This window comes from Peromyscus leucopus, unplaced genomic scaffold (assembly GCF_004664715.2).
Source record: "Peromyscus leucopus breed LL Stock unplaced genomic scaffold, UCI_PerLeu_2.1 scaffold_1098, whole genome shotgun sequence".
Lineage (NCBI taxonomy): Eukaryota > Metazoa > Chordata > Mammalia > Rodentia > Cricetidae > Peromyscus > Peromyscus leucopus.
The window spans coordinates 40,529-66,584 of record NW_023504224.1 but is presented as its reverse complement, the minus strand read 5'-3'; the positions used below and the strand labels follow the sequence as shown (position 1 = coordinate 66,584).

At 38.5% G+C, this 26,056-nt stretch overlaps 2 pseudogenes; one reads left to right on the top strand and one right to left on the bottom strand.

The window, feature by feature from the left end:
- Positions 1-26,056, top strand: part of LOC114685600 — a 71,538-nt pseudogene that overhangs the window by 20,096 nt on the left and 25,386 nt on the right.
- On the bottom strand, positions 1,300-20,999 carry LOC114685602 (annotated as a pseudogene).

The window sequence follows — 26,056 nt, the reverse complement described above, 5'->3', positions numbered from 1 at the left end:
ACTATCCAGTGAGGGGTGCTTGAGCTGAAAGGAGAAGTGGACACAGGCTTCATTCCTAACCCAGAAGCAATATCCAGTTGATAGCCAGCTTCTAATGAAAGTTTAGTTTCCACCAAGGGAGTCTCACTGGAGTTTCAACTATGCTGAAGGATAGAATGCATGTGCTACAGTGGATGACCAAAAGAAAATGAACTCAGTGGCATCTTTGGATGTTTCTTGTCTCACAATATCATGTCAGGGTGTTTTCTTTTTTTGTTTGTTTATTTCTTTGTTGTTTTAATCTTTTTTGTTTTGTTTCATTTTGTTTTGTTTTTTCTTATTTTTTTCTTCTCACATTTTACCCTATAAGTTTCGTTGAGTACATTGTACATTGATGTACAATGGCTACCACTGTACAGTTTTGATGGGATTGAGAATGTGCAACCAAGTGGGTCTCTGATTTGTTACTTTCCTTCTTTTTGTTTGTTTTGTTCAATCTAATGTGTTATATTTTTCTTTTATCTTAGTGTATTTTACTTCATTATTTTCCCATAGAAGTCTGTTTATTTTCCAGTGATAGACAGAAGGCTTGGATTCTGGTGTGTGTGTGTGTGTGTGTGTGTGTGTGTGTGTGTGTGTATGTGCTGTGTGTTGTGTGTTGTGTATATGGGTATGTTGAGTGTATTGTTATGTGCATGTGTGTGTACAAGAGTCCTTGGAGGCCCAAAGAGAACTTTGATCCCTTGCAGCTACTGTGACAGGTGGGTGTTAACTACTTTTTTTTGTCTGTGTATTGAACTCTGCTACTTTACAAGAGAAGTACATGATTTTGTCTGCTGACACATTTCTCCAACTTCTGCAATATTCTACATTAACTGTATATTGAAACATTCTGCTCACTACTAAGTTCTACTTCTCTAACTCCCAGGATGCATCAGGATTCTCTAGTCTTCCCCCTACAAGGGGAAGCATTGTGTTGCCTTCATCTGCAAACATGAGGTCACAAACGTCCTTCAATTTCCCCAATAATCAATTGCTATTAAAGTCTTAAATTCAATAAGATATCAAAAAGAAACCTCTGAGTTACATATTAGAGACAAGTAGAACAGTTCTACTCTTCACAAATATCCAAAAGCCAAGTCCTGTAACAATAGGTGGCTGAGTGGAAGGTTATGGGAGACAATATAGATAAAAGTGGTATACATGACACTGATAAACAACACCATTAGAAGAAACAGTAAGAGTCACTAGCTAATGAATAACTTTGCATTGTATCCTAATAGGTGGTTCTGTACCAACATTACATTTGTCAGTTAAAATTTATGACATGTGAGTTCTGGAAAATATTTTCTCCTTTAACTTTTGTAGATAATTTCTCTCTGGTCTTAGCAAAATGATGTAGCACTTGGGGACAAAGATGAACCCCTGCAAGCCAGCACTGGAAGCTAAGATGGAGAAGACCTCCACAGCCACCATGACTTTGCCCTTGGTGCTGTGGTAGACAGGGAGAAAAGTGACCCAGACACTGCAGAACAACAGCATGCTGAATGTCAAGAATTTGGCTTCATTGAATGTGTCAGGGAGATTCCTGGCCAAGAAAGCCACAGTGAAGCTCCCCAGGGCCAGAGAGCCCAGGTATCCTAAGACAGAATAGAAAGCAGTTACTGAGCCCTTGTTGCACACAATGATGATGTGGCCATGCTCAGAGTGTGCATCAATGTCAACAGAGGGAAGAGATGTTCCCAGCCAGATTGCACAGAGAATAATTTGGATGATGGTGCAGATGGGAATGATGTAGGTTGTGCCCCTGATACCAGGAGCCACTTCATCCTTCTTCCAGGAGTTGTGACTTTGAAAGCCAAAACCACAATAATTGTCTTGGCCAACACAGTGGAAACAGCCACAGTGAATGAAACTCCATATGTTATTTGCTGCAGGATACAGGTAGCTGAGTTGGGATGGCCGATGAAGAGCAAGGAACAGAGGAAACAGAAGATGAGGGAGATGAGCAGGATGTAGCTGAGAGTGAGGTTATTGGTCTTCACAATGGGAGTGTCTTGGTGCTTCACAAAGATCCCAAGAACCAGAATGGTAAATGCAGACAAGCACAAGGCCATACAGGACAGAGTCATCCCCAAGGGGTCATCAAAGGCCAGAAAGGTCACATCTTTGTACAGGCAGTGGTTCTGCTCTGCATTGGCATACTGGTCCTCTGGATACTTCATACACTGATCCATATCTGATGCAGAAAGCAGAAGTATTGTTAGTGCAACTTCAGCATTTCTTATGGACAGGCCACTCCAGTGTAATTTGGAAACTTTACAACATCCGTGTAACTTATTAATAAAGATATAATTGAAACTTTTCTGAAGAGCAATGCTTCCATTTCACAGTGCCTATCTTCTTCAAGGACAAACACAGATCCTATTGATACTCTATAACATGAATCTTCCTGTCTGAATTAGAAGTGATGCCCTCATGAGAGACAGAGACTAGGTCTAATCCAGGATGAAACACTCAGTATTTTTTTATTCCGATATGATCATCAAAAACACATTGAATCTATTGTGTGTGTGTGCAATGTGCATATGTATGTGAAAGCAGTAAATAAAAAAGAGTGTTTGAAAATAGTAAATGAAAAAGAGCTCATGAGTTTGAGAGTTTTTTTGCATGTGATGTATGGGAAATAGAATTGGGAAATAAAGAGAGCTTTTATAATGATGTGTGAAATTCTCAAGCAAAATTAATTAAATATGATGTCCTTAATTGTGTCCTCAGCAGGGAACAGGGACACTAAAAAGTTTATAAAATGAAATAATCCTACTATTAAGATAGAAAATTCAATACATATATAACTCCCAGAAGTCTTGTATCTTTTATCAGCACCTTTGTTAACACACAGCACCTACTTCCTTCCCTAATTTCTTTCTACATGAGACCTCCATGGGGACTTTCCTCCTGGGTGTTTGGGGAGTGAGGGATAAGTGGTTTAGATAGAAATATAGAGGAAAAGAGAGACAGAAAAACAGGATAGCCTCACAGGAGCCTAGATCCTTATCCACCAGCCCAGAACTTTATTCCAAAGGGCTTTTTATATCAATTCCAAGGGGGGAGGCAAAAGACCACCCCTTTATAGATGCCAAACAGCTAGTACCCAGACCTGAGTTCCAATCATCCTTTTATGCAGCCCTGATGGTAATGCATGCTCAGTTATCACTAGGAATCCTTTGTGGACTCCAACAGACCTGGGTTCTACTAATGTACTCAATGGTGAAGGAGTTATTGGTAAAACAGCATGAAAAAGACAACAGGAGAACTCCCAGGTGAGAGTGGTAATACAGAATATTTGAAGTGAACAATAATACCCCATTCATAAGTTGTAATTTCCACAACATCAAGTAAGTGAAATATGATTGTAATTGTGGTAAACTGTGGATATAATGGAAAACAATGATGTGCTTCCAGGACTTTAAGTCATTCCATGAATAAAACCAACCTAGCATTTGTGGCCAGCTATGATTCCTTTTTTTGTTTGTTTGTTTGTTGTTCTTTAAGGGGCTGGAAAGATGGCTAAGTGTTAAGAATGTGGTCTGCTCTTACAGGACGGTTAAGTCCAGTTCCCAGGACATGTGAAGTGCCATATTACTACCAGTAACTCTGGTACAAAGGGCATCAGAAGCCTCTGGTGGCCTTCACATGGACCAGGCCCTGTATGGACTTACTACCCTCTACATATGCCTAATTCAAATATTCATAAACATAAAGGTTTTGTTTATTTTTTGTTGGTATTCATTAATATAAATGTCCTTTACAGTTATTATCTTAAATCAATTTTATTACAATCTGTTAAATTTTTCACATGCGTATGCATGGTTTTTTTTTTTGTGTGTGTGTGTGTAAAGTGCAAGTTGTCAAGAAGGCATCTTGTAGGAGTTGACTCCATCTCATTTCAATGGGCTTCCTGCAATGAGTTCAGGTCATCAAATTTGTGGCAAGAGATTTACCCGCTAAATCATCTCATTGATCCTAAATATCTTTTTTTAAGATTTATTTATTTATTATATATTCAGTGCTCAGCCTGCATGTATGCCTGCACACAAGAAGAGGGCACCGAATCTCATTATGGATAGTTTTGTGCCAGCATGTGGTTTCTGGAAATTGAACACAGGACCTCTGGAAGAGCATCACATGCTCTTAACTGCTGAGACATCTTTCCAATCCCCAGAAATCTTTTTTATTTTTATTTTTTATTATTTAAACTGTTTGGTCTAATGGCTCAGGCTTCTTGCTAACTCTTCTTATATCTTCTTTTATAATTTAATTTAATTTTACATATCAGCCACGGATTCCCCTGCTCTCCCCCCTCCCCTCCCCTACTATCTCCCCAGCACATCCCCCATTCCCATCTCCTCCAGGGTAAAGACTCCCCTTTGGTGTGACACCTTGAACAGCCTTGATGCAGTGGGCTTGGACCTGCCTAGTCTCATGGGAGAACTCAATTTAAGGTATGTGGGGATGTGGTGTGCCTTGGGAAAGAGGAATAGGGTGGGAGGAGGGAGGGGGTCTATGGTTAATATGTGGAGTGAGTAGAAAATTTCTTAATGAAGAAAAATGGAAAAAAAGAGTGCTTACAGCTCTTGCAGAGAACAAGGGTTTGGACACAGCATCCATGTGGAAGCTTATACCTGTCTGTAACTCAAGGTCCAGGGCTTGTATGCACTCTTTTGGCCTCCACAATCTCCTGCACATAAAATCACACAGGAATACATACATACATTCAAGGAAGATAAATGAATAACCAAATATTTAGAAAGACTAATGACTGCAATCTAGTCTACATGTACCTTTACAGGGATATAATCATTTGGACAGATATAGTGTAGAATTCCCTCACAGGGCTGTTTGATTTTTCAAAACACTTTCTTTTACAAAATACTATCAACAATGATTTTACAGTGAGTCAAGGGTATATGTGAAGGCAAAGGTTGTTATTTATAAGGACATTATTATTGATGACATACTTGTAAAACAAAATTAGTAAAGGAATAGATTTTATTTGTGCTGTAAAAGGCCACAGAACTTAGTAGGTCCACAGACCCTCTCTAGCAAAACTGAATCCATGATAGATGTACCACTCAGACTATAAAACTCACCACCTAGCAGCACCACCTGCCAAACTAAAGGAAATGCCTAATCCATCATAGTCCTTATAGTTCTGGGAAAGTCTCAAAATGTACTAACTTTGCTTTTTAGCTTGTGTGGATCTGCTTTTGGCTCACTGTTCTTGGTAACTGAAGTATGTCAACCCAGAACATGGTTCTTTTGCTTCAAATCTGACCCTGAGAAAGGCTCAGTGCTACACTGGGGTCCTGTACACCAACTGCAGTTGACATCCAGATAATAATGACTTTATTTGTCTTAATCCTATGTCTGAGCAGTCTTCTCTGGTGAATACCACACAGCAGTGCAGCCCCTTTCCAGGCCCCTTCAAAAGTGCAGTGTAGATAGCAGAAGTCAGTCAATCTGAAGGATTTCTCCCTGCAGTCAACACTTACCTGTCTCATTGGAAATCACATTTGCTGGCAGGGGTGCAATCAAAACAGCAGGCTGCCATTCCTTCTTGATGGAATTTTCTGAATCCAGGGTGACAATCAACACTGCACACAGCAGAGGGCATCTGAGGAAAATCAGATAGATGCTGGGCGAGGAGTCTGACTACTCCTTCAATAGTTATAGCATCTCATCATGTTGAGTAGTTAACAAGATTTCTTTCTATACATGACCTGAGTGAACACATTACTTTCAGGAATTTGTACAAGGCCACACTTGAATATGTGAGAACAAATTGATGAAATATTGAGGTGATTCCTAATACTAAAAGTTCAGGAAGATCTAGGAGTATATGTTGTGTGACCACTGGAATGCCTGAACTGAACACCCTACCCACCCATTGTGTAGCTTAGTTTTGTAAACTTGACACAAAGCAGAGATACAAGAAAAAAGAGAAACTTCATTGAGAAATTTTCTCTGTCTAATTGGTCTCTGGTCATATTGGTGACCTAATTTTTAGTTTTTCATTAATTCTAGGAAATACCACTACACTTGATTCAATTTCTGAATTTAGTGGAAATGCTTTAAGTTTTTCTCCATGTAGTACAATGTTTTCTATGTTCTGTTTTTATAAAAAAAACTAATTTGGTTAAAAAAAATATCCTTTCTATTTTTCAAATGTGTTTTTTTATGTTTCATTGTTTGCTTTCTCTGAAGGGATGCTGGACATTGCTCAAGACCTTTTCTCTATCTTTTTCAATGAGCATACAATTTTTATCCTAGCATATATTTAAGTGACATATTATACTTGATTGATTTGCATATGTTGAACCAGCCTTACATCCCTGTAATAAAGTCATCTTGTGTATAGGGTCTGATCTTTCTGATGTGCTTTGAGACCTGTTTGTAGTTATTTACTTGAGAATTTCTTCATCCATGTTCATTGATTAGAGTACAATTTTCTTCTTTCTGATTCATTTTACCTGGAGTGGTCTTTTTCTTGTACTGTGGAGACTCTATTCTTTTTATGAGTGCAGTAGAAAGACAGTATTGTTTGTTTCTTTGTTTTTAAAAAAATTCCTTGTCTTTGTACTTTGATTAGAGAGTGGGATTCTTCAAATTCAGTTATTAATGAAAGCTATTTGGTGATTGTTGTCAATTTGTGTTTTTGTAAGTATTTCAAAACTTTGTTTTTCTGTCTAGTGATCTAGTGTAGTCGACACATTCCTTTGACATCTACTGTTTATCTTAATATTCAGTGTGAAGGAGTGTTACATGTCAAGACAGTCTGAAAGTGTCTTCCTTAGTGATGTTCCAGTAGCTATATATTCCTGCAATTTGTGTTCATGATTACAAGTTTTTTTTTATCTTCCTGAAATTATGAAGGATTGCTTTGTTGTGTACAGTAGTTGAAGTTGGAAATTTTGTCTCTCTTTGAAACACATAATTGATACTCCCTCCTTTTAAAGTGTCTATGAATAAAGGTACTGTGATTATGATGGGGACTTTCAATGAAACTGATCTTCTCTCTTGTAACCTAAATTTCCTCTTTATTCTGCCTAATTCAGATTTTAAGTAATATTCAAAATTCAAAATATCCTTTTCTGAACCTGTCTGTGGGCACTCTGACTGCCTCCTCTATCTGGATGGCCATATTTCCCCAGCATTTGGTAAAAATTTGGCTGTCATTCTGTTAGAAATACATTGGTCCTTTCACATGTTGTCCTCCTCTTGTGCCTGTGCTTTCTTAATTTGGTCTTTTGTTGATGTCCCCTAAGTCTCTTGTGTTTTCTTCATCCTTCCTTATTGTTTTATCTTTGTCATAGTTTGAATTATATTTCACCTGTCTTGTTTCAAGTTCTGAAAGCCTGTCTTCTACTTGAGATATTCTCTTCATAAGACATTTTATACAGTTTGTTGTTTGAATTGTTGTGTCTTTCATTTTCAAACTGTTAGTATGAATTCTTCATGGTTATTATAACATTACTGAATTTTTGTCACATCTTCACTCTATTCCTTATTATTTGAAGTGTTTGTGATCTAATTGGATTGTCCTTAGAGGTGATTTTTTTTGCTCTTTGATTTTTTTTTGAACATCCTTACAATTATTCTTTACAGTCTTTGTTTAGTATGTCATTGAGTTCACTGTCACATAAGCCTATGATTGTATCATTTGGAGTCATGCTGCCTCACTGTTTGCAAGTTTCATTTCTGCATTATGATTTGCATATCTGTAGTTCGGCACATATTGGGTTGATTTTAGACCTGCCTACCCTTTTGGTTGATGTTTTTTAATGTTCAAGTTAGACCTGGTAGAAGCAGGCTTGTGATTTCATTGCTTGCCTCTGATCTAGTGGAACAGACCAGTAGTTAAAAATTCATACCATTTGCTCTGTTCTCTGGGCATAAGATTCTCATCATTGTGAAAATAGAATATTAACTCATGATTCAACTCTATTTGAGCAACTTGAAATTATCGCTTCAATTAAGTTTGCACACTTTCTCGAAGTAAACCCCTTTCAAATCCAACACACAACATTGTAGTAGGCAAGGTAGTTCAGATACTCTAAAACCAGACATATCAGAATCAATACTTATAATATATATGGGAACACATAGTGGGATATTTTATTCACAAATTTTCTCAAAGCCAAATTATGATGATTATAAGTGCCTGTCCAACCAGAAAAGGAAAAAATACAAATCTTTTTTATTTCATTGTTTATTCCTTTGTTTGTTTGAATGAGTTATGCAAGAACTAAGGTGCAAAGACATACTCTTATAATGAATGATTCCTTTAGAACTTATGATTGAGGGCTGGAGAGGTAGCTCAGAAATCTCTCACACTTGCTGTTCAATCCCCCACTCCTACACTTAGGCTCAAATTTGTATTCAGCTCCTCAGTATCTTAATCCCTCACCAGGCATATTTAGCTACCACATACTCAAATGGAACACAGATATATACAAGCAAAACATCCCTATATAGAAAATAGTTTCAAAAACAAGTTATAATTAATAAAATATCAAAGGTGACCCAAGAAAATGTGATGTATTTTTAGGGAAGTGGGGAATCTAGGACCTCCTGGTCAAAGTGCTTGAATAAAATTAAAGAATTAAATTAATGACTTGCATATCTGTTCCTAGTTCCAAATCTTTCCTTACAATTAGCTTCAGTCTTTTCAGCATGCAGAATAGAGATTCAGCAGAAGAGAAGAAAGGCAATGTGCATCAATCAGAATGATACCGAGAGAATATTGATAACTTTACTGGAATAATATCAAACATAGGTCATATCTAGTTTATATTTGTTTATAAATCAGAGAGTTTCTGATATGATAAAAATATATCATATGTGTGGCTTAGATTTTAAAAAACTAGAAACATCAACTAGAAGTTTAAAATTGAGTCTTTACATGACCATCCATCTAATTTCACTAAGTCACATGGAAACCAAATGGCCCTCTTGACACTGGTGAAAACTGTGAGGTGTGCATCAGTACATTTTGGTCAGACCCACCAGTCTCGTTCCTGTGGCCCACACTATCATGTCTTCATATAAATGGAGCTGTTGACCATGTGGAAAATATGGCTTAAACTCTCCTATTTTCACCTTAAGTCCAACACCATGGGGGAAATTACAAATGTGGTAAATGCCATACTCGGCTTGCAGTTTTTCTTTCTGATTCATATTTACTACATCTCCAACAGGATTAACAAAGTGCATATTCTTCAGAAATGGTTGAAGCTGAAAGATAGACAACACTCTTCAGTCTATATTACCTTATTTTAGGTCTGAAAATATGTTCTTATTTCATCCTAAGGCAAATTTATTGAAGGTGCCCAAGGGAGAAACTCAATGAAAGCATGTGAATAAAATAAAGTCATTGTGTTCCTAGAATTTTAGTTCTCTCAGAAGAAACCCTCAAATTCAAACACAGAAATACACACAAACACCAAATATAAATATGCACCATACACACAAACACACTTCCACACATAAACCCATGCAGAGGCACACACATAATACAGCCACACTCATTCACACAATATGCACTAACACACGTACAGACAGACCTAAGCAATCAAGTACTGACACAGACACAGAAACACATAGACACATAAAGATAAAAACACACACAGAGAGACACACACTGATAAAAAACCATTCACAAACAGACACACACAACAAATATATGCTCATATACACAGTCACGAACAAACACAGGAGAGAAATATTCATATATGCAAAGTAGCACATATATACACATGCATACAAAGTCACAGAAATGCATTTAGATACTCACAAAGACACAAATATGTACACAGAGACAAACATGAAGACATACAGAAAATCAGATGCAAGTATACTCACACACACAGGTACACAAGTAGGTATTGAACTGAATCAGCACTATTTCCTGTAATATAGCTGTCACAGAATCACGAGGGTTAAGGTCCCCAGAGCCTACAGTGGTGTCAGAATCAGGTGAGTACACTTATACAAACCATCCCTTATAGCAAACACCACATACATGACAAATATTGGTTTCAGCATGTGAGAGACTATGTAAAGATTATAACATTGATGACACCAAGTACCATCCATTGGAAGATACAGTACCTGTGAGCAGTCAGAATGCAGTTCTCTCAGAGTGTTGATTTGCTGGTTTTCTACTTGTTGAAGAAGCATTTCATGGAGAGCATGGGCCATAGCATACACAGCATTGTATATATCATAAGCATCATCACTAAAGGCCATGTCAAAACTCTGTAGCATTAACCATTCCAGTGAGACGTTCAAAGAGCAGTTCTCCAGTGTCTTACAGTTAGATGTTGAGGCTTCACAGCTAAAGTACATCCACCCCAGTCCTGCCAGGAACATGTCTGTGTATTTGGAAGGGTTCAGTGTCTGAACAAAATTTTTAAAACCAGAAATCTCAGCATGGTGGTGTTGCAAAAGCAAGAGTCCCATGGAATGAGTCAAGGGTGAAGTCTCTCTTACTTGTAGTGACATCCCACTGTGAGGTGGTGACCCATATTCTCTGTATACCCTGTGATACCCACATTCTAAAGCACACAGCTAGAGTACTGTCTGTGTCACCATAAATGATAACAACATTTGTGGATGATGTCTCAATTTGGTTGTTATACACTTCAGCTCTTGACATGTATAACTCCATGTTGACTGGGATCACGATCACAAAGGCTAAGCAGACTCTTTGGACTTCACTTTCTCCTCTCAGATCTGAGAGAAATTGGAGACCCTGGTCATCATCTGAGATGGCCAGCCCAACCCAGTTCCAGTTGAAGTGAATCATCAAAGAGACCATGGCCAGGGCCAGAGCTGTGTCCTTGGGGGCCATCTGATACAGATTGGAAACTGTTCACGATCACTCAGGATAGGATGGAAAGGTCCATAGGTGAGCTGAAGGACATAAAACACAGGAGCAGCATGAGGTATAGGAATGTCAGAAATCTCAATGAGAGCCCTGAGGTGTGTGAAGTACCAGTTTTAAATGACAGGAAGGGCAATTTTTCCCTATTACTACAGTTATACTACACTGTTAGAAACATGAAAAAAATCACTTTCTACAGTTTGTTCAAGGAATATCCCCTTGACTGCTAATTCTTCTTCTCATCCATATCTCAAACAATGAATTGGGAATGTCCCTTTGAGTGCATGATTAAATACACTTGAACTTGATTTACATAAATTTGAAGCCAATCTCCCCATTATACTCTCCTCAGCATCAGGCTTAGCCAAATAATGAGAAAGATTCCATAATTTACCACCCAAACAGCCTCACCTGTGGATAATTGTAGAACACCAAAAATTGTGCCAGGCTCATGGATGTTGCTAACATTGGTCCTGTAATCATTACACGACATTGGATCTTACGTTTACAGCTGTAGTTAAGAGGAAGTCTACACCTTTTTGTAGTAATTTTGAAATGCATGTTTATCATGATAATTGTCTGTGAAGAAGTAGAACATGAGAGACACATTTGGTAGAAGATATAGATTCCTGTTGATTTCTTCCACAGCAAAAGCCAAAGGCAGAGCAAACTGGTAGTTTTCAGGTGCTATTCTGAAAATAAAGGCACAGGATTTAGTACAGATAAGGCTCTATAGATGAATGGTTTGTCGTTAATACAAGGATTATCATGCATTCGATGGCATTTTCAGATATAGGTTGACAAATTCTACTGTGTTGTAAGGTTGGAAAAACAGGAGATGCTTGAGAGCTTGAAAAAAACCTAAACGGCTGATGAGAGTGGATGTCACAAAAATGAGAAATGTGTTCTTGTCCACTTTGACAAAGAATTTCATCTTGGTAATTTGAGTACTGAATGCCCATTTGATAAATGATATGTGTGTGTATCTATAGGAAGCTTGAGAATGTAGTTCTCATGGGGGCCAGAAGAGGAAGCTGGATCCTGGAGAGCTGGAAATTTAAGTGGTTTTGAGGTGCCTGCCAACATGGGTGGTTGAAACTGAACTCAGATCCTTTGACAGATCAGCAAGTTCTCTTAACTGATGACTCATGTCTACAGCCCCAGTTTATTGCTACTTTCTATATTCTAGATATTCTTCAGTCTAGTACAGCCAGTAGATATTATTCCATCTTCGTGGGCTGCCTCTTAACAAGTTCATAGCACTTTTTAATGCAAACAAAATTAGCTTTATGCAATCACACTTGTTAAAATGTGGTCTTATTTCCTGAGTTATTCTCTCTATTTAGATGTTTTCTCCATCAGATTCATCCTTTCTGGACTTACACTAAAGCGTTTGGTCCATTTGGACTTGATTTTGGAACAGGACAATGGTTGGGAGGTACTTCTTTTCAACCTCTGGTTGGCAGGTTTTCCACTAGCATTTCTTGAGTAGGCTTCTCTTCTTCACTTTATATATGAGGAGATTGCCTACTATTAAATTGAATCATTACCTAGAGTGTATTTTGATAATATTTTACTCTTCTCCCACTTTCTTCTGGGTCCTCCTCAAGTACCTACTTATCTTTATATTGTTTTTCTCTATTTTCTTTAAAAACAAAACCAAAAAGAGGAGAAAAAGGCAAAGAGAACACCACAAAGGGGGTTGGGGATTTAGCTTAGTGGCAGAAAACTTGCCTAGCAAGTGCAAAGTCCTGGGTTTGGATCTCAGCTCTGAAAAAAAAGCCATAAAAATGAAAATTAAAATAAACATCAAAAACTAAATAGACATCTGTCTCCATGGGTTGCTGGGTGAAGCGTCTCTTATGACAATTGTCTAGATATCAATTTGTGAGTATAGCAGAATATCATTAATAACCCTTCCATTGAATTTTTTTCCATTTTGTTTGTTTCTATTCCAGGTCTCTGGGATATGCTGACTCTGAGTCCTTGTCCTCAAGGGGGATTTCCTCTCATGAAATGGGTCTACTAGCTGTGCCAGTCATCTGTTGGTCACTCTTGCAATTTCTATACCATCTTTACTCCAACATATCTTGTAGGCCAAATTGTAGCAGCCAAACATTGGGCAGAGCATGGGAAATACTGAAGAAGAAAGAAAGGAAGGATTTCAGGGTCCAGTAGTGTCAAGAAAACCCACAGAATCAACTAACCTGGGCTCAGAAGGGCTCACAGAGACTGAAACGACAACCAGGGAACCTACATAGGACTAACCTAGACTTTCTGCCTATTTGGTACAATTTGTAACTTGGTCTTCGTGTAGGACTCCTAGCAGTGAGAGCAGGGGGATGTCTCTGACTCTGTTGCCTGCTTTTGGGACTCATTCCTCCTGCTGGATTCCCTGATCCAAGCTTGGTGGAGACGGGTGCCTGCTCTCACTGCAGCTTGATATACCAAGGCTCACTGATATCTATCTATGGGATTCCTGTCTGTATCTAAAGAATAACAGTGAAGGAGGATTTGATGTGGTGGAGGGGGAGAACAATGCTGTAGGGGACCTAGGAAGAGGGAAGGGAAGATAAGCTTTGGGTAGAATGTAAAATCAAGAAAATAAATAAATAAAAATATAATAATAAATATGATAAAATGAAAAGAAACAAATACACAAAGAAGACCAAGGGAAGCAAAATAAGAAAAATAATCTATGAAAAAATCTTTCTGTCTATTTTGTGTTGTTGAACCACTCTTGTGCATGGGACTTGTCCTGACGTGTTTCTAATAATATACCCAGTGAGACTCCACTGGAGGAAACTTCTTTTCCTTTTCAAAGCAGGTATCTATTTCACATAGCTTCTTCTTTAGGGGTGAAAATTGGTGTTCACTTGCCCCTCTCAATTATGAGACACCTGTATACAGCATTTGAACCTCAACAAGCCTTGGGCATGCTCACACAGTCTGGGTGAGCTTATATATGTCTCAGTGCCATTGTGTCAGGAAGACACTGCTTCCTTGGAGTTATTCATATCCTTTGACTCATAATTCTGTCAGTCTCCTCTTCCACATCGATCTCTGAGCCTTGAGTTGAAGGAATTGATGAGACAACTCACTGAAAACAATGTGGTCAAAAGTTCCACACCCTTTGCACACTGTTCCATTGTTGATTTCTGTGTTAGTTCCCATTGACTACAAGAAGCATCTTCTCTGATGAGAGCTGAGTGATGCACTGATCAATGAGTATAGCAGAATATCATTAGGATTCAATTTATTTCTGTGTTCTTTAAACAGAAAATTAGTACTAGATTTCCCCCTATGTCTTTCACATATATACTCTGAGGTTCTGGGAATCTTTATGCATGTCAGGTCGAGTTCCATTTCATGGAGTGGACTTTAAATCCAGTTAGACATTGGTTGGTTAAACCCCTAGTATTTATGCCATTATTGTATTTATGTACCATGCAGGCAGGTCATCACTGTAGATCACAAAGTCTGTAGCTGGATTGGTGGTTTCAATGTTCCTCTGGTAGAATGCAGAATACTTTCCAGTACCATGAATGCAAGTCTGTGGGGGTGAAGGCTTTAGAGAGCACTATCTTGACTTCTCCATGTTCAGTAAAATAATAAGTGTTGTGTTCTGCAATAAAGCCTTAACAGAAACTTGTGTAGAGTAACCCATAGCCTTGGGAATAGCCAATGATGTTTGGTAGTTTCCATGGATCCCCTTTGGCCAATGACTCAACAAGATATGTAACCTGTTCCTGGCATTAGATAAATATTTGGTGCAGAAAATGTCTAGCTGGGGCACTGTTCCCCCCTTTATTTGGTGATTCCATTCAGACTTCCTTTACACATGTAAATACTTTAGGAACCTTCCAAGTAGCAGGTTTCCAGATAGTTTTCAACTGGCCTCGAGTATGAGTTGCCCTTCTAAACACACCCACAATTACCACTCTCTGCCATTACCTCCCTATTTAATCTTCTAATTCTAGCTTGTCCTGTATCCCTGCATAACAGTATGTTCCATTTTCCCTTCCATGCTAGATCCTCTCTACCATGGTCCCTTACTACATACTTAACTTCTGTGGTTATTCAGATGGTAGAATGCATATCAAAGTTTTAAAAGCTAATAGTCACATGTAAAAGAAAACATACATTTGTCTTTTTTGGGAGGAGGGTGGTGCTTTGGTATATTCCTCAAGATGATTTTCACTAGTTCCAATATTTGCTTGTGGATATCAAGAATTACTTAAATAACGTTTATTTATTATTTTATATCCTGACCACAGTTTCCCCTCCCTCCTCTCATCCAAACCTTTCCCCCCACCTCACTTTTTCCCTGCCCCATCCATTCCTCCTACTTTTCTATTCAGAAAGGGTCAGGCCTCCAATGGTTATCAAAAAATTATGCCATATCAAGTATCAGGAAGACTTAAGCACCTCCCCTTGTATTAAGGCAGCCCAGGATAAGGAGTAGGGTCCCAACGCCAGCAAAAGTATCAGAGATAGCTCCTGTTCCCACTGTTAGGAGTCCCACAAGAAGACAAAGCTACACAACTGTCACACATATGCAGAACACCTAGGTCACTACCATGCAGGCTCCCTGTTGTTGGTTCAGTCTCTGTGAGCTCCCATGATCACAGGTTAGATGTTTCTGTGCATTTTCTTGTGATGTCCTTGATGGCTCTGGCTCCTACACTCCTTGCCCTCTCTCTCTCCAGCAGGATTTCCCAAACACAGAACAGTGTCTGACTGTGGGCCTCTGGCATTGTTCAGGAATTACTTTTTAAAAAAAAATTATTACAACTGAAAAAAAACCCCATAGTTCAAATGTGCTATGATTTTATTATCCATTCCTCAGTTGATGAGGTTCTAGGATGCTTACAATTTCCAACAATTATAAATAGAACAAGAATGAAAATGATGAACAAGTATCTGTGTAGCAAGATGCAGAATACTTTGAGTATGTGCCCAAGAATTATATCATTGGATCTTGAAGTAGATAGATTCACAACCTCATGAGGAATTGTCACACTGGTGTCCATAGTGACTGCACATGTTTTTACCCCCACAAGCAATCAATAAGTGTTCCCCACTCCCGGAATCTCCTGTCATTTGTCTTAGTGGTCTTGGACATTCTGATTGATGTAAGAAGAATTTTCAAAGTAGTATTTATTTGCATTTCTGTGATGGCTAAGAATGATTTCTTTAAGTATTGTTCAGACATTTGTGTTTAATCTTCTGAGATCTTACTGATTAATACTTTACCCCATTTTTTAATTTGGCTATTATTTGCTTGATGTTCTTGTGCATTTGAGATACTAATCCTTAATGTTCAGTTTCCTACCTATATTTGTTGAGTAGACTGAATCTTCTACACTGGTTGTTGCAGAAACCTTTGTCAAAGCCCAGGTGTCTATACCCATGGAATTGAATTATGAGTTTTCCATTTTGCTTTCTTGAAATATTTATATAATATCAAGTTAGCACTGTGATCCTCTGTTACTATTGCCCTAGGTTATAAATGGGACACACATATTGTGATACCTCCAGCATTGTTTCCTTTCTTCACATTTGCTTGGTCTATCTGGAGTCTGATTTTTTATGGGACTTTTGGATTGTTTTTGCCTATGTATTTTAGTTATGTTTCAATGGAATTTTGATGGAGATTCATAGAATCTTAGATTATTTTGGTAATGTAACCAAGTATTAATGTACACATTGATTGTGCCAACCCATCAATATGTCAGATAGTTTCATCTTCCATTGTCTTCACTTTCTTTCCTTACAGTTACAAGATCTTCACCATGAAGACCCTTGAGTTCCTTGGTTGCATTTATTCTCAGGTATTTTATTGTGGGAAGTTATTGTAACTGTGGTTGCTTTCTTGACTTCTTTCTCAGTATCATCATTCCTTGTACACAAAAATGATATTTTGTATCTTGATTTTGTATTTTTCTCTTTTCCTGATGGTATACTTTAGGTCTAAGACACACTGAGGGAGTGTTGACCACCTCATGTACAAGTTCATACTATCTACTGGTGAAAAAGTTTGACTTCTTTTCTTGATTCATTCAGTTCTTTTTTCTGGGCTTATTGTTTTAGCAGAATATGAACAAGACTTACTTTTGAGATATATGAATGAGCATCTTCCCTCCTTCTGTGTTTTTAAGGGAAGGTTCCCAGTTATCCTCCATTTGATGTAATTCTGGACATGGGTTTGTCCTGTGCAGACTTCATCCCATTGAGACATTATCCTTCTATCCCTAAAGTTTTAGGGATACTGTAGATTGTCAGATGCATTTTCTGCATCTGTTGAGATGATCATGTCATGTCTGCCTTGTCTATTAAAGCTATCTGTGACATTCACTGAGTTTTGGTGTTAAACCATCTTTCCAACCCTGGAATGAGGCACCTAGTCCACAGCGGATCTTGCTGATACATACTTGAATTTGGATTGCATGCATTTTCTGGAGAATATTTGGTTAAATACATCAGTAATATTTGCCTATAATTGCCTTTTCCTTTATTCTGTTTTGATGTTTCCTTATTTGGTTTTGGTGTCAGGGACATACTGAGTTTTTGAAATATCATTGTTCTATTACTTTCCTTTCAATTTCTGAAATTGTTTGAATGACATTCTTGTTGCATTTTCTTTAGGTATCTGTAGCTGGAGTTTTTTGCCTGGCCCACAGTCAGGACAAATCTCTGTCATCCATCAGTCCCAGAGCTGCCAACCAAGTAAACACACAGAGACCTATATTATTTACAAAATGAATGGCTGTGGCAGGCTTCTTGTATTGTTTTTATATCTTAAATTAACCCATTTTTATTAATCTATACTTGCACATGGCTCGTGGCTTACCAGTACTTACTCTCTTTCATGGCAGCTGCAGTTCTCTTCTCAGCCTTCACTTGCAGAATTTACTCTTGCTTGTTTGCTATACTTTCTGCCTGGCTACTGGCCAATCAGTGTTTTATTTACTAAAGAGTCAGAGAAACACATTTGACATACAGAACATCCCACAACAGGTATTGTTAGAAAAATAAACCAAGATGTGGCAAACACCTTAAGCAAATCTACTCTAAGGATTGAGATTGAAACAGTAATAAAAAATCTCCCAACTAAAAACATAGCAGACTAGTAGTAGTCACTACTAGATGCAAATAAATCTTCCAATATCTAACACCAATGCTATTAAGCTATTAAATTAGTCCATTCAGCAGAAATGGATGAAGTACTATCTAAATATAGATATGAAGGCAGTGTCGTTCTGATGTCCAAACAAGATTTATACAAAACAAAACTTATATGATCATTTAATAAAACACTCATATCTTTTTGAGACAGGGTCAGTTATGTCTCCCTGGCTATCCTGGAATTCACTATATAGACAACGTTGGTCTTGAAATCACCAGAGACTGCTTATATCTGCCTCCAGAGTGCTAGGATTACAGACATGCTCCATCATGACCAGCTATTTGTAGATTCTTAATATAGTACTTTTAAAACCAATTAAAGTGCACCTTAGATTAAATCATTCACAATGATCACAGCCTTCTTTCCAGAGATGCAACAATGGATCAGGATAAGGAAACCTATAAATGTAATGTATTGCACAAATGGTTTAAGAAATGAATCACAGTGTCATCTGGCTAGATGGAAAAAATACTTGGGACAAAAATTCAACCTCTTTTCATATCAAAGAACAAAAGAGAATCCAATAACAGGCTTCCGTATTTGAGATCCTAAACACTCCACAGAAAATTATTTACATCAAAATGACAGAACACAAAATTACCACAAAACTCAGTTGCTTCCCTACATACAAAGAACACATTTGCCGAGAAAGAAATTAAGAAAACCGCATTCACATTGCCTCAGAAATATGGTAAAATAAACTTAATAAAATTGAAGGACATCAATAATGAAAACTTTAAAATAATGAAGAAACTGAATATATCATTAGTAGATGGGGAAATCTTACACACACACACACACACACACACACATACACACACAGACACAGACACACACACACAGAGGAATACTCAATATTGTGAAAATGATTCCTTTAAAAAATTAATTGAGAGAACATAAGGGAACTGGATGTTCAAACTGTAATTGGGAAGGAGTGGGAGAGCAATGAAAGAGATACCATGATAAAGGGAGACATCATGGGGATAGCTAGAAACTGAGTACTAGGGAAGGTCCCAGGGTTCCACAAGAATACCCTAGCTTAGACTACTAGCGAGAGTGGAGAGGATACCTGAACTGGCTTACCCCAGTGATCACATCAGTGAATACCCTATCTGTCATCATAGAGCATTCATCCAGTAACTAATGAAAACACTTGTGGAGATCCACAGCCAAGCACCAGGCCAAGTTCCAGGACTTCAGTCAAAGAGAGAGAAGAGAGATTCTATGAGCAAGGGACATCAAGATCATGATAGAGAAACCTACAGAGAACACCAAACCAAACTAGTGGGACCTCATGAACTTTGCCCAATAGCTGTGGAGCCTCCATGAGACTGGAGTAGGCTCTCTGAATAAGGCAGACAGTTGTGTAACTTGATCTGATTAACGGCCCCCCCTGGCATTAGGATCAAGATCCATCTCTAGTGCACAAGGTGGCTTTTTTGGAGCACACTATATAAGATGGAACACCTTTCTACAGCCTTGATGTAGGGAGAGGGCCTTGGACTGCCTCTACTGAATGTACCAGGCTCTGCTGATTCCCATGGAGGACACCTTATTAGAGAAGGGAATGAATAGTGATTTGGGGAGGGGAGAAAGCTGGGGATGTGAGAGGAAGGAAGAGAGGGAGTATGTGGTTGGTATGTAAATTAATAAAAAAAAATCCTTAACAAAAAAGAAACAAGAAAAAAAAAAAAAAAAAAAAAAAAAAAAAAAAAAAAAAAAAAAAAAAAAAAAAAAAAAAAAAAAAAAAAACAAGAAAAAGAAGAATAGAGGTAAATGTAATTATCAGAGAATAAAATGTTTAGACTTAAAACATCAGACACACACATCATTTACAGTAGCAGAGATTACCCAGTGTGTAGCATCTCCATCCCAGTTCTTAAACATTGACAGCTACCACAGGCAGCTCCTGTCGCTGTAACAATGACAAGGGGAGTAAGCAGTCACCACTATAAGTGATATCCTAGCTTTTTTGGACAAAAACACAACATTTGAAATGCAGACATTCCTTTTTGACTTTGAAGATAGAGATATACCTGGCCTTTGTAATTTATAAAAGCTTGTGACTGTGCATGTGTTCAAGTAAGTGAAGGACAAAAGACACACTCATGTACCTCACAGTAGACAGATCTCATACATCCTTCTCCTCGCAGCTTCAGAGGTGTGGGGTGATCACATGCAGAGTATCTGAAAGCTGAACTAAATGCTTACATGGATACTCTCCCCAGTGAGGAGTGGCACAAATATTAGAGACCCTGCCTCTGCACTAGGAGTCACACACTGATACATGTGACATTAGCAGACTCTGGAAGAGGCTTGAATGCACCTTGTGACTACTGAACTCATTGTAGTCGTCTGGAGTTTCTTGTCTTAGGACACCACTGTCCACCTCACAAAGGCACCCGTGAAAAGGAAGGCTGCCTATTGATAGGTCAAAGTAAAGAATGTTGTTTTCAACTAGGCTTTCAGCCTTGTAAATGGAGGCTAATTGGGAAAAAAATTAAAAGTCTCACACCTTGATAGTGGGAAAAGAGTGGTTATTAAAAATCAAAACATATTTGGCATCAGATCTTGGAGATAAGATTGGGAGAAAAGAACCGAAGCTCCCAGCATTGCTCTGCCCATTCACACACCTACAACTCATGATATATCATGACATTTATATGAAAAATGAAAATACACTTACAGCACATCCAGGACAAAGTTGAAATACTCTTTGCCCACCGGTCTCTGCCTTGCAGCAAGGTAAAAGACACAACCTGTCACCACATCTCCATGTTTCTCTTCATTCTTCTTCATTCTCCAAAAGCACTTGGGCTGAGTGAGGTTGGACATGAGGAGGGGGATGTTCAGGAGCCAGAAGAAGAAATGCAGAGTGAGCATCAGGTCCTGCTTCCAAATATCTCAGCCAGTTCTTGGGTCTGGGATGCATATCAATTTATCTAATGGATAAAAATGTATACACATCTGCTTTTATGTCTTCTGCCTAATGGAGAGATCACTTATGTGGATGAGATGCCTTGCTCTCCAGGTGACTCCACTACCCTGGAGAAATGTCAAGCACTCTCTGACCTAGGGGTCTGCAGCTGACATCCACTGCACAGGTAAAAAACATGGGTTGGAAAATAATCTGATGACATCTCAGCCTTAGGTCCTATGACATCAACTCATATCCCTGGATACTGAGGCCCATGGGAGAAAGCAATTTTGGGCAGATTGGTCCCAGCACAGTGTCAATGAGTTATTTGCTTGAACTCCTTTAGAAATGATCTCAGTAGAATGTATCAAATGATGGATGGTTATACGTGAAGTTAAAGAATTGAAACAACCCATGACAATCACAGTAATGTGGACACACTGTGTGTTCTATTCCCAAGTGCAAGTAAGAGAACCTCACTCTCATGTGTACAGCATCCACAATTCATAGAGCGTGAGCAGTATGGCCCATGCTACATCAGTCACAGAAACCAAATATCCAACCAGTATCCCTGCTCTCCATTGTGTGAAGTTCCAATAATCAGGTCAAATCCACCAATTCCTTGTCTTATACTGTGTCCAGAATTGCCCAGACCATCATTATCCATGAGAAACAAAGTTGAGTATTTGGTTATAAAATAATATCAACTTCTCTGAATTCAGTTCCTTCTGGTGACCTATTTCTTCAACTTTATCCTTCAGTATCTATTTGCTCATGCTTATCACAAAACTGAGTAGTTACTCCAAAGCAGCACTGTGTTCAGTAGCTTAAAAACCATTAGTAACTGGGAATAAAGCCTATGTTCAATGTGTAAGCTGTTCTTACTCCATTGTCATGCTCATATATTTTGGCTGCATTCTAGAATATGTATTGCCAGTGGGAGAGCTCATTGATGAGTGTGGGCTGAGGAAACACCTTTAGATGATATGGACTACAAGAGCAAGCAGCATAAATGTAGGGCCATTACATGGTGTGGAGAATGGTAAATGTTATTTAGTACTGGAGGTGAGGTACACAGGGCTGGTGTTCTCTGGATCTTGTGGAATATTTAAAAATCAACATTTAACATATGCATGGCCCCCTGGGTCTGTGATGAGCTGCCTAAGACTGTGTAAGATGTGAATATTGACAGATGTGATGGGAGTAGACGTTCATATGAAAATGAGAAAATTCATGTTTCATAACAGAATCTCTATTGATCACAGGTTTCAGGACTAATTCTTTCTACTAATTATTGTTAGTTTTTAAATTAGTGTATAACATAATAGGATTTAGTGTGGGGTTTTCATATGTGTGTACCAATGTACTTTACTGGTGATTGCTCCTTTATTACCCACATTTGTCACTCATTTTACTATTGATTTTTTTTTACTCAGCACAATTATCTATCTTCTGAGTTCATGTCATATGTGTATATGTGTCATATGTTAGAATATGTGGTAAATTTGCACAAGGGAGTGTTACTCTGCTCTTTAAAAGATGACAACATCAGCTGGGCAATGGTGGTGCATGACTTTAATCCCAGGACTCAAGAGGAAGAAGCAGAGGGATCTTTGTGAGTTCATTACAGCTAGGTCTACAGAACAAGTTCCAGGACAACCAGAGATACAGAGAAAGACCCTGTTTCAAAAAAATGTCAATCATGAAATTTACAGACAAAAAAAATAGAACTAGAAAAAAGAAACATCTTAACTGCGGTAACCTAGGCCCAGTACAATAAATATGGTATGTATCCACTTATGTGTGGGTATTAGCCATTAAATAAATGATAACCTACTTGTAATCCATAGACCCAGAGAGGTTATGTATAGAAAAAAGGCTCTGGGAGAATGTGTGAATGTTTCAGGGGGAGAAATAAAATAGAATGGGGATGGTGGGACAGGAATGGGGTGTCAGGTGGGCAGGATGGAGAGAAATTGGGTTGAGGAAGGGAATCCAGGGAGAGACAGCTGATTGAGGAGCAGTTGATGGATGGTATAGAAACCTAGTGCATTGAAGACTTTCTAAAATACATGAGGGGGATCCTCATGAGGTCTCCTAATAATGGGGGAGATTGAGTCCCTACTGGCTTGGCTATACCTTGTTACTAAACAATGTAACAATAATCTTTTTAAATATTTACTTTATTGGGGATGTGGCATTGAATTTCCAATATCCCCTAGTTATGCTGAAAGTCATATCGACCTGCTAAGCTCATCATTCACTCTTTAGTTTAGTTAAAAATTTTGGACTTTCTAACCATTATAGTTTCATCCAGTGGAAATAACATTAATTTTATTTTTTTTCCTTCACAATCAAATTTTCTTTTCATTGCCTGATTAAACTAGAGTGCTGTATAAAATGAAGATAATGGGAATTCAGTTTTTTTTTCCCAATTATGCCAAGTTGTTTTTGTTGTTAACATTTGATCATTTAGCATGGCAATTTTTCTGGTAGGTGTTTTATGAAAGACTAAGAAATCACAACCTTATATGGTATGAATTTTTATTATTTTTTTAATTTGTGTGTATACGTGTGTTTGCATGCATGCACGCATTTGTGTCTAAATACAGATATTTAAAGTGTGGGTGTGGAAGTCAGAGGGTAGTTCTCAGAATCTATTCTCTCCTGTCACTGTGGGATCCTGGGGTTGGTCTCATAGCCTCAAGTCTATCTGTGTCTCTTGCCACCGAGACAACTTGCTGGCCTTGGTATAAGATTTTAGTACAACTGCTGTTGTTGCTAAGAATTGAAGGTTATCAGGTAAGATGGCAGTTAGAAGCCTTGCTAGAACCACCAATTGATTATAGTTGGGGAAGTAAAGAAAACAGGAACATTTCATCACTCATCAGCTGCTTCTCTAGTCCCTAGGATATAATTACTCAATATCCCAGCATCCATGGTTTCAGTACTCTTTCCCAACAATAGTTTGAAAATATTTAATGGAAAAATTCCAGATATAAGTCATTCATAAGTTCTAAGTTAGTGTCATTTTAAGTAGCATGATAAAATACTGTGTCTTTTCATTCTTTCTTACTTGAGACATGAATAACTTTGTCCAAAGTGTCTATATTGGAAATGTTACCCACTAATTAGCATCTTGGCTATCAGTCTGACAGTCATGGCATCAGAATGCTTGTGTTCATGTAGCACTTATTTAAAGTTTTTATTTGAGAAAAATCAGGGTGTCTGGACATTTCCATGTCTTTTCATCTAGTCCTCAAGTTTTTTTATGTGGTTATATTTGTAAATTTTCTGTTCTGATAATTCTAATTCCACTCATAAAGGAAAGTATTTAAAGCTACATAATATTTATATTAGTATTTTTACTGAGAAATTAAGGAAACCAAGGTCTCTATTTCACATTTAATTATTTCATTTTTTTCCATTTTTCTATTAAGAAATTTTCTACTTACCCGACAGATCTACCCACCCACAGATCCCACCTCCTCCCTCTACCCACCCCCACAACCCTCTCTCCCCAGCCACACCCCATCTCCATACCCTAGAAATCAAGTTCTCCCATAGGAAGTCAGCAGAGCCCTGGAATACCAACCCCAGGCATGTCCAAGCCCCTCCCTGCTGCACCAAGTCTGAGCAAGGTTCCACACCACAGGCACCAAGATCCCAAAAGCCTGCCCGTGAACCAGGGAAGGATCCTGATCTCTCCCACCCCCACCCCACCCTGTGTGTCCACAAAACAGTTCAAGCTAAACAACTGTTTCTCATATCTAGAGGGCCTAGGCCAGTTCCATGGGGGCTCTACAGCCATTATTCCACAGTTCATGGGTCTCCACTAGTGTGTCAGGTCATCTCTGCATGTCTTCCCATAATGATCTCAACATCCCTCTGCCCTCAGAATCCCTCCTTTCTCCCATGACAGGATTTGCAGAGCTCAGCTTGACCCTGGGTTGTGGATCCCTGCATCTTGCCCCCATCAGTCACTGGATAAAGGCTCTATGATGACAGCTATGGTATTCACTAGACCCGTCATCAGAGTGGACCAGTCCAGGCACCCACTCATCACTGCCAGCAGTCCAACGTGGGATCATCCCTGTGGATTCCTGAGAGCTTCCCCGGCACCCTGCTTCTTCTCACTCCAATAATGTAGGGAAAGAGATGGCCAGACTGCAGTCCTCAGCTTCGGAGAGGCTAGCTGACAGGGAGCAACACATAGATAGCCCAGCAAAGGAGAAGTGGATGGGATCTGCATTGACCGGGCTGGGGTTGGAGGGGCTGGTGGAGGGCATGGAATGGGGCGTGAGAACACAGGGAAATGAGAGGGTCTTGTTGGAGCGAGGATGGAGTGTGAGGTCAGGGAAGGACATACTGGGATGACATGAAACTTTAAAGGAGTTCATGAATGAGAAAACTGTTACTGACAGAAATGAACCCTATAATTAAAAATTAGTAACCAGAATCCATACCTTATATAAAATTCAAAACATAGATGAGTAGACTCACCTTTTATTGAAAATACAAAATTACTGATTGTGTTCTATTAGAATTGAAGTTTAAATTTTTCTACAAATGAACTTGTCTTTCTATTTCATAATGTTATTTTGTGTGCTGTGGTGTTCTGTGGGTTTTGCTGTGTTGCATATGTCTATACACTTTATTGAGGTTCAATTTTATATAATACTTTGATTACCACTTTGAGTATATAATATCAAAGAATATTAATTAATGAGTACAGCAGTACTATTTTGTACAGAAGATACTGTTTTGATCAGGTGATCCCTAACCTCTGAATCTTGAAAACTTTTTGTCTTCCTTCATGGTGGTCCCTGAGCCTTTGTCAGTGGGTTGATATATATTTCTAGATGTGGCTGACCATTCAACTGTCACTTTTTCTCTGCACACTGATGACTTCTGGGTATCTGTATTAACGACTCTACACTGCACAAATGTGCTTTGCTAATTGTGTCGAGAGTTGCACTAACCAGGGGATATGGAAATGAATTTAGAGGACTGTTTGATATTC